Consider the following 10,511-nt stretch of genomic DNA (forward strand, 5'->3'; position numbering starts at 1 on the left):
CCCAAGATGATGATATTTAAAGATGGAGCCCTTGAGAGATAATGAAGCTTAGATGAGGTCATGAGGGTGGATCCTTCATGATGGGATTAGTGCCCTTAGAAAAAAGACACCAGAGCGTTTTCACTCTCTCTTCTCCATGTGAGGACACAGAAAGCAGCTGACCACCTGTTAGTCAGGCGAGAGTTTTCACCAAAAATTGGCCATATTGGCACCCTGATCTTGGACTTTCAGCCTCCAGAATTGTGATAAAGTTAATTTCTGTTAAGACAGCCATTCTATGATATTTGTTATAGCAACCCAAAAAGACTAGATAGCCAGTTTCATACACAGTGCATACGCAACCAGTCTCGAAGTTAATCCCACCAAGACCTGATTGCCACAGACCGGAGCTACTGATCTAGATCCCTTCTCCATGCAGGTACCTTCTCCCTATGAAGCATTTTGTCTTTGTTCTTAAATAAATCCTTCAAATCCCGTATGTATATATGGGATATATATGTATATATAAAAAATATGTATATATAATATATATTTGTTTATATATAAATAATATATACATAGATTTACTTTTATCTTATATATTATATTAAATATATTACGTTTATAATCTTTATATATAAAAAATATTTTTTAAAAATTTTGCAAGATAAGCCCTGACATCTAGCATTGTCATCTTTTGTCTAAAGAACCTATAGCCTGTCCCTACCCAGCCCCCAATGTCACACTTGAGGATTTCAAGAAGTCAGGAAAGATGAGACAAAATCCTTTCCTACAAGAGCTTCTGTGTCAAGCTCCTAATCTGATCTCCCAATATGCTGAGCTCAGTTTTCTTCCTCCCCTAAGATCTGGGTTAAAACCAGGTGAAGCAGTCTGCTATGACTTTAGAAGGGAGAGGGTAGAGAGCTATCACATTATTTCATTACGTTATTTCATCACATTATTTCATCTGTTAATCCCTAAAATATTTATTGCCTAATATATGAAGGTTATCACATTTGGTTTGTAAGATTTTGAAGTTTTTTTTTTCTATTTTCCAAAATTGTAAGAGCATGCTTAGGTGTAGAAAATATTTATTATTATTATTATTATTATTATTATTACCTGAAAAGCTGGCACCATAATTACTCTTAGGGAAGAAACCATTTTTCTTCTGGTCAGTCTTTTGTAGTAGAAGGTGGACCCTGAAAGTACAAGGGTTATCAGGAATAAAAGCAATAAAGAGATAGCTAACCTGTTCTGCTCATGCTCCACAGTAAAAAATGAGAGATTTGGTGTTGCTCTAAAATAAAAGAGAGAAGAGAAGAGATGAAAAGCCAAACAAATGACATGATAGGAGGTTGGGAAATGTGTAAGGATAGGTAGCTAGTGAAGAATACACCTTGGTGAGCTTTTAAACACAATAGTGGTAAAAAATAAGAACTAGTTTAAAAAGAGGAACTGAGTAGTCAGAAACGCTCTGTATTTCAGCAGTGAATCCTTGATTAACTTCCCCAACTTAGCCAATGCACATCACCATCTAGTCAGTGACGCCCCCTAGAGGCTCCTGTATGTCACCTGCAGGGCTGTTCCCAGGGACCATTGCTTCTGACTCCCCAGAGCTTTTTCAGACCCTGCAAAACGAGCCTGTGCCAATTCCTCAAGTCTTTATAAATGCATAAATGTAATTTGGTAAATTGGTAAATTTGGTAAATTCAGCAAACTGCTCATTTAACAATGGGCAAATTGGTTTTTGGCAAGTTGGACCAACTGCCCTAGTACTAGGAAAAGGAAATCATTTCCAGGCCTTGGCAAATCTACCCACCATGGCATTCAATACAGCGCTTTGATGTTCACTCCCTCCATTCTCCTACTCTCCCCTAGTAAATGCTAAGTGTCCAAAATTCAAGAACCAGTCCTAATTCTCTGAGAAAGGATCAGAGGTTTAGACTTATGCCTAGACAAAAGCTTTATGACGAAAGCTCACATCTACAGGTGTGCTTTAAGCCAAATATTAAGAGAAAATAATTAGCTGGGTTTGCCCGTAAGTAGACATATTCATAAATGAGATATTATTATCAACCTAGGTAATATATAAATAAATGTGGCCCAGGATGGGATTGCAAAGAAGGTATGTACACAGGCCAAAGGAGGGTAGAAGTGGTGTGGTATGCAATGAAGGCCAGAAGCTCCCCTCCATGTCTCTTCTCATGCACATAATCTGGGGAGTGAAGGGGACAAACTACAGAAGAATTAAACTCATGTGTGTCTCTTTTTCCCCCTATCATTCTCCCATTGTAGGAATTAGGAATTCAGCCCCAGACTCTGTGAAAGGGGAAGGAATTCAGGAATTAGGAATTCAGCCCCAGACTCCATGAAAGAGGAAGGGTTTAAACCCATTTTTGGTGAAGGCATCCTCTGCCCTTCAGAGAGACCATCCCCACTCTGCCCTGAATGGGAGACCACAATGCTCCTGGGGGTGGGGGGAATGCTGTCCCCACGTGGTCCAGAGCTGAGCTTCAAAACTGATCCCGGATGTGGCCAGCCAATTCCCAGGTTTGGACTGCTCAGAGCAGAGCTGAGTCCTGCCAGGAAAAGCAGGGCAGAAGGCATGTTGGTTTATGGGGGAAAGACAGTGAGAGAGCATCTGCTCTTCTTTCTTTATTCAGTCCCCTTATAACCAACTTTCTCCTTCATTGACAGATAGAAAAAAAGCTAAACATATACAGAAGAGAGGCCTTGTTGCAAAGAGCAAGAAAACTCCAGCTGGGAACATTAAAATCACACAGACAAAAAACATAGCAGAACACATGACACCCCCGTTGGCAGCCCCCAGCACTGGACCAGCCAACAATCTGCCTCTTGAGAGCCAAAGACACAGCTGCAGAAACACACACTCTGCGGCAGCCACAGTAGAGTCTGATGCTGGGGAAGAAGGCAGAGGTAAATGTGTGTCTCCCCATCACTCCTCCCACAGGTCCCAAGGGCTTTCCCAGCACCAAGCCAAGGAGCAGGCTGTCAGCCTTTCCCCTTCCAGATGGGGGACAGTGGGATGACCAATGTACCCAACATTAAACCTGGGACCCTCCTGCAATGGGCCACCTGTGCAACAGGAAGTTACCTTAAGGCTGGCTTCCAAATACGGAGTGGGGCTATGTGAACGAGGGTCCTGCAACTTTATTCTCAAGTTTAGTGGTGTTATCATGAAGAAACATTCTCTTGGGCCCTCTTACTAGATTTGGGAAAGGGATAGATTCATACAACTGAACAAACATGGAACTTAAAGCAAAGGCCAGAAGACTAGCTCATGACTAGCTCTCTCCAGCAATCCTTAGAGAGACACAACCTATTATTAATAACACTTCTTCACTTGCTTGAGAGCATGGCCAACACACAGGCTGCAGAATCAAATGTTCGGCATGTAGCTAAGACAGAGTCCCCCGGCATCATACGCAGCTGCATGAGCACTTTTCAGAAACCACCCAGTTCTATATTCCAAACAACCAAGCTTGAATCCTCAGGGAGAGGCTAATTCAACCTGCAGTCATTTGTGTTTGAGTTGCTCTGATTCTGAAAGGAGGACTGACAGTCCTCATAGTGAACAGGTTGGGGTGAGCCTGATAGTGGTTAGCAGAAAAAGGTCCCACAGTCCTGTGGGGACCTTCCAGAAACAGCTTGCTCCAATGTCTCCCCAGACTTTAGCTCAATCCACTTCTTGGACTTAGGCAAGAACAAGGGAAGGAAACAGAGGGGGTTTGTACTTCACCTTCCAGCTCCTGAGCTACAAAGGCCCTCAGTCACACGTCTTCTTCCTGCAGTTCACCAAGTGTAGCAGCCCCAGATGGGCATGGATGACCCCCCCTGTCGTCCCTGGCTAGGCCCTGATATGGTGTGCAGGAAGGTTCACACTGTCGTCCTTGCTGTGCAGACAACCCCTGCACATGTCGTGTGTCCTGGCGGGACACTCAGTTTCAATGGTTTCAAATCAAGTCACAAAAGCTGAATGGATCCTCTTCCCCAGGAAAGAAGAGTGTGAGTTAGAGAGGGAATCTGGATCTCTATGGGCCTTATCTCTCTGCACTAGAAGAGACTTGTAAATGTCTTTGGACAAATCACAAGCAAAACTTTTTTCAGGGTTCCTTCTTTGACCACGATAGCCCCAAACATCCTTGCTATTCATCTGAGGATCCTCTGGGTTCCTGTCCCCATGCACTAAGGACACTCCTTGGAGGGAGATGGTCAGGGAAAGGAGAGTGATTGCGTGATTCAGTTTTGGAATGCCCTCAGCTCTTCACTAAGAGCTCTCAGCACTCTCTCACAGAATCTTAAAGACCAAAACCATAGAAAGAATACACCACCAGCTTGTGGTTAACCCAGTACTCCCCTTGGCTGGACAGGCAGGAAAAAGGGCAGGAGAGTGGGGGGACTTGGACAGAAAGGAGTTCATCCTGAACCACCTTTCTCCTCTTGGCCAAACAATGTCAGATGTGGTCAAGACTGAGGAGCTAAGCTCCTTCCACAGGAAGGTAAGTGTCTACGATGCCAGCTCATATCTGCTGATCACTTCCAGTGACCCTCACTGAGTTAGGCACTATGACAGGAGCACAAGGTATGGTCCTCAGAGGGATGGCATCCACCACCCACCCAGCACAGGTGAGGCAGGACGGTGAGTTCAGGATGATGGGGGTGAGTGCACAGACTCCAGATCTAGTCAGTTTTGGTTTAAATCCTGATTCCAGCACTCAGCCAGAATTTAAGACAGGTTTTTTATGTTGCCATTTTCTCATTTACATAATAAATATGGCAATGGGGTCAACCTTATAAGAACTACAGTGTGAACTCAATGAGCTAATGTACAGAAGGCACAAACTTATCCAAATGTCAGCTATTCATGGGATAAGGAAAAAAATACCAAATACAAAGCCAAAAAAGGATACTATGACAGACATGAAACAGTCTACAAACCTAGATGAGTTAGAAGGGACACATCTCCCAAGTTCTTTAAATCAATTTAAGCACAACTCAAGTCCCCTATAAATGTAACAGTCACTGTTGGACACACCATGCAGCCACCTCTGAGGTCTTCCGGCTGCCCAAGGGTCTGCTCGTATTTACCAGCCTCTCCCATCTCCCCTTTTGGGAGTCTCTCTTTTCCTTTTCTGCTTGTCCACAAAGGTGCCCCCACAGCCCTGCTCCTTTCTCTCCATCCGGTATACTTCATATGATTACCTGACAAAAGGCGGGCAGATTTCACTCTACACAGTTACTACTTTCCTCCCAGAGGTAAGGATTCCAAAGGGCCTGTCAGCCAAGTGTTTAAAAGGGGAGATGGGAACATGCAACAAGCAAAACACAAATTAATACTCCAAGGTAATGTTCTGCTGCAATAACACAACAGGAAATAAATGTTCAATTGCATCATGCTGACGACAGAGTCACCAGGATCTGTACTTTTAAACATGATTGTGTTCTATGTCATCACACCTCTTCCTGTGAGCTTGGGGCAGGGTAATGCAGTGGCCTGGTCACCTCAGCAGATAATGTGGGTCAGGGTGGCTTCCCATAGGGGAATGACTCCTTAGCTGAGCTCTAATATAAGAAAGGGAAAAATCCTGGAGAAGGTCAAGAGGGAGGACATTTGAGACAGAAGCTAGAGGAAGGGCAAAGGCGTGAAGGTCACCGTCATGGAAGGGGAGGGACAGAGAGACACAAGAGCACCTGAGTATTTCTGGAATCCAAAGTACCAGGCAAAGGAGTCCCCACAGACAGGGGTAGGTCATCAAAAGACAGCTTAGTCCCTGCTGAGTAGCTCGACCATTAACATTTGATCTGCGTTCTGAGACAAGGAATGAGGACCCCAGGTGCTGTGGCAGGACCATGCAAAGCTCAGGGTAAACAAACACATATAAGTAATTTCAATCATCGCATTTATGATAAGACAAATGTAGCTTTGTTAGTGAGAAGAAGGTAAAATTTGATGAGTAAATTATAAAGATAATATAGGAATTTATTTATTTATTTATTTTTTACTTATAAAAAGGATATCCCTATGATCCCTGGGGATTACATTTGTCCTCTTCAGTCCTTAAGCATATTTTCTGTAAGCTTTAGATCAGTAACTTTCATTTTTGCTAAATCAGGATTCCCAGTTAAAAAAATGAAGTGCATTTTTCATTGTCGCCCTGCCCTGTAACACACACACACACACACACACACACACACACACACACACACACACAAACATTTTCAACCGAAGTTTTGCAAGTATTACTTACTCTCACTATGTGGGAATCACCGTACTCTAGTCTACTATATCCTAATCTATCCTATTTAACTTTCTTTAAAACTCTGATCACAAGTTACTAAACTGATTTCATAACCCACTGATGGGTTCCCACCCATAGTATAAACATTGCTTTATATGCTCAATTACCATAATTGAGGTAAAGCCATTGAAGAGACATCGATAAAGAAGTAGGCCAGTTAGATTTGTGTTTTTAATAAATCATGCTCTCAGCTGTGTGGAGTTTGACTCTGAGGAAGATAAACGGAGGAGGCAGATCAGACAGGTGGTTCTTGGTGGTCTGCAATGAGGGCATTGCATTAAAACAGAAATAATAAGGATAAAGAGGAGATAATGATCACGAGTATTTAGAAACCAGAATCAGGAGGCTATAATACTGGATTGGACATGGGTCTAAAAGAGTGGGAAAAGTCTAGAATGGCTCCCAAGTTTCTGCCTCAGCCCTGGGTCTACCACTTACTGAGGCACACAGGTCTAGATGGGCAACACCTTACCTCACTTTGAATTTGAGGTTTTTGAACCATGTCTGCATAGAGGGTACAGAAGGCATTTGCATGTACAGGTCTGAAAAATGAGAACTATAAATTAATATTTTGGCATCATCAGCATATGGGTAGCATTTAAAAGTTTGAGAGTGTGTGTGATGCCACAGGGAGACTTCTATATATGCTGATTGTTTCACTCTGTCTTCATGTATGTGATTATATGTATGCGATATTTTACACACAGAATTAACCGCTGTTCCGTTTTACTTCCCCCCACCTCCACTCACTGAAAACAAAATTAGTAAGACAACCCCTGATGCCATGGTGGAACTCAGAGTGGGAAGACATAAAGGTTGTCGTCTGGCCCATGAAACCAGTGCACGTCACTCCTTTGGTACTTGGCTATATGCCCAGGACACTAGCTAGGTACCACCTGTCTGCTTCTTGCTACATTCACACATCCAATCCTGTGCTGAACATGGCATATAGTGGGCACTTAGGGGGGATTACAGGTGAATGAGGAAAGTAATCCTGCCTCCACATTTAACCATCACATGTATACATCTATTTCCTTTGAAGTCCAGATTCATGCATGGCTGATTAAAGGGAGATCTTTCTATATGGAAAAAAGTGCCCAGATGGGGCACCTGGGTGGCTCAGCCGGTTAAGTGGCTGCCTTCAGGTCAGGTCATGATCCCAGGGTCCTGGGATCAAGCCCTACAACAGGCTTCTTGCTCAGCAGGGAGCCTGCTCCTCCCCTCCCTGCCACTCCCCCTGCCTGTGCTTGCTCTTTCTGTCTGTGCCAAATAAATAAATTTTTTAAAAATCTTAAAAAAAAAATAGAAAAGAAAAAATGCTCAGAGTACAGATAATAATGTGACTACTTGGAAATGTGACCCTTTTTTTGGCAAGATATGACAGAAATTAGTTTTGTATCTAAAAATGACAATATATAATGACAGAATAAAAGAATCTTCTACTAGAATATAATTACCATACTCTTAACAAATGTACGAATCATGCTTGAATGAGTTAGATGAAATTTCCCTGCTGTGACTAAATCGCATTTCCTTATACAAATACATGATTTCACAAAGATGTCATGTTACATAATTTTAAAACCTACCAAAATAACTTATTCAAAAATATTTCAAGACTTTAAAAATATCCATGTTAACTATGTTGTGAATAATAAACTGATTGCATAAATAATTTCATTTTTAAAAGTATTATTTCCATTTTTCTTTTAAAATAAACACATTAAAAACAGCAGATGCCTGAGATCATTTTATATATTGTTGGATGTTAAGTTAGAAAACAATGCAACTAAACTGGGTTCAAAATTGTTTCAGTTTGACATTTTAGACTCTTACATACATATGGAAGGAGGCTAATCACATTTTTATTGATAGGATCATAAAAATTATTAGTTCTCAAGGCTAATGTTATAGTATCTAATTTATTTTAAAATACTTGCACACAGGGGCACCTGGGTGGCTCCAGTGGGTTAAGCCTCTGCCTTAGTTAATAATTTCTTAAGCTCAGGTCATGATCTCAGGGTCCTGGGATTGAGCCCCACATCGGGCTCTCTGTTCAGCAGGGAGCCTGCTTCCCCTCTCTCTCTGCCTGCCTCTCTGCCCACCTGTGATCTCTGTCCATCCATCAAATAAATAAATAAAATCTTTAAAAAAATAAAATAAAACACTTGCACACAAACAGAGCAATATATTTGTACAAGAAACTTAACTTACCTGAACTTCTCAGGGGTAATTAGTTAGCATTTAAAAGACCCTAATCAGACATTCTCTGAGAAACCTACTGCAAGCAACTTTCAACATGGCTTTTCAAATCTGCACTAGTAGAATCCACATAAACATGCTAGATAATATTTTCACTAGTGAAATAACAGGTGTGCTCAATGGAAATTGTATGCAGGCACCTTAACCTTATGAAAAAGGGTAAAAAATTCTCACGTTCCCTCTCAATGCGAGACCCTAGATCTGGTCCAGTCTTCACCACTTGATGAAGGACTTTTTTTGCTTATTCAAACTAGAGGTATTTTTTCCCCTTTCACAAATACTATTTTATCTGCCTTGATGTGAATATTTATTCAAAGTGTTCAGCCTGAGTGCCTAGAAGGCCAAGGACGTCATCAAGCTGATTACATGACTGCTTGCTAAAAAATGTTAGATTATAGTAGAATTATGTATAAGAATTGCTTTCACTATTCCTAACACCTGGTAACTAGGCATGGGGAGGGAGCTATCCAGTTCCCACTTACTTCTAACTGTTGGAAGTGACCTGTAATCACTAAAAGAAACTCACTTTGTCATTGGCTAAATTGGCTAACATGAGTTTTTTAAGACTATAGTAGAGAGACCAATAGGGATAGCCAGAAAAAGACTGACGCTGTCCCTATCCCAAATAACTTGAAGCTGAATAATTTCTGAAGTCTATCTTCACAAAAAGGGACATATGAAATGAATAGTATAGATAGAACAACTGATCTAGTCTACACCTCCCATTACAGAGGTGAGAACTTCAACCCACAGATAAAAGACCAGAATCTCACAGGTAGTAAGTGGATCCACACACTGACTCAACACAAGGGCAAGCCAATTGGCAAAGAAGCCTCAGCTTCATTCTCTCTCAAAGGTTGGACATTTCTTACATTTCCTACACTCACTGGGTGACTAGAGAGTAGTGGAAAAAAGGTCCCATGGGCTGTTATTAGGTGGTATTAGGTATTTCCTGCTGTGGATTTGAGGTTTGAATGGATGAAATCATATACAAAATATAGAAAGACAGGCTGTTTGTTGAGATTAGGCTAACAGCTGAAATTTCATGGTCAGGAATTTAGCCTTTTGAATTTAGCATGACTTTCTCACATACAAAGATACTAAATTTATTCAGCAAACATGACTTGAGCACCAATTGTATGCACAGGTATTTTACTAAACACAAAGGACACGGAAGTAAAAGAGACATAATCCCTGCCTCAAGTTGTCACCTGTCCTATGGAAACAGTGTGATCTCAGTAGGAATTTCATAGAACTTAATTTACTTTATTTATTTCCTGGATGCCCAGAAGGATCTGGGGCAATTTCTGAGCACAGGGAAAGAGTTAAAGGTAAATGTCAAAAGGGAACAAGAAGGGGAAAGATACTAAATGAGGTTCTTTCTGGTGGAATCCTTTCCAGCATCACGGCCCTGGGATCAGCCCTAACCATACATGAGGCAACCGAAGTTATTAGCCAGGCGAGGGATGTAAATCTATTGGTAAAATGCAGATTGATATGTGGTGGCTTGGCTCTGATCTTGAAAACAATAGAAAACATAATGCTTCTCTATGCATTCATGCTCTTTAATATGTTTACCCCAAATCCTTGCAATGAAGAGAGGCTTCCTCCTTTCCATTTCCATTGACCAGATGAACTCAGAATCGTCTGGGGTTTGCATCATACAATGTCTCCAATGAAGCAGAGGTAGATGAAAGTAAAATACATCCTGTACCTCCTGCCAAGTTAGAAAACAGGCCCAGATTGGGGCCAGATGTGTAAATCATGCTAAATCATATTTTACCCTTCCAGAGTGCCGTTCCTCTGAGACACTTAGAAACAGGAGCAGGTAGATGTTGACGGCTAGAAAACATTTTCCCTGAGATATAAGCAAGGATTTAAGACTCAAGGAGAAAACCTGGATATTCTGGTGCTGGGCATTAGATTTGCCCTTGGCAAAGCATTTAG

The sequence above is a fragment of the Lontra canadensis genome, unplaced genomic scaffold (genome assembly GCF_010015895.1).
Source record: "Lontra canadensis isolate GAN:19392208 unplaced genomic scaffold, GSC_riverotter_1.0 scaffold4, whole genome shotgun sequence".
Taxonomy (NCBI): Eukaryota; Metazoa; Chordata; class Mammalia; order Carnivora; family Mustelidae; genus Lontra; species Lontra canadensis.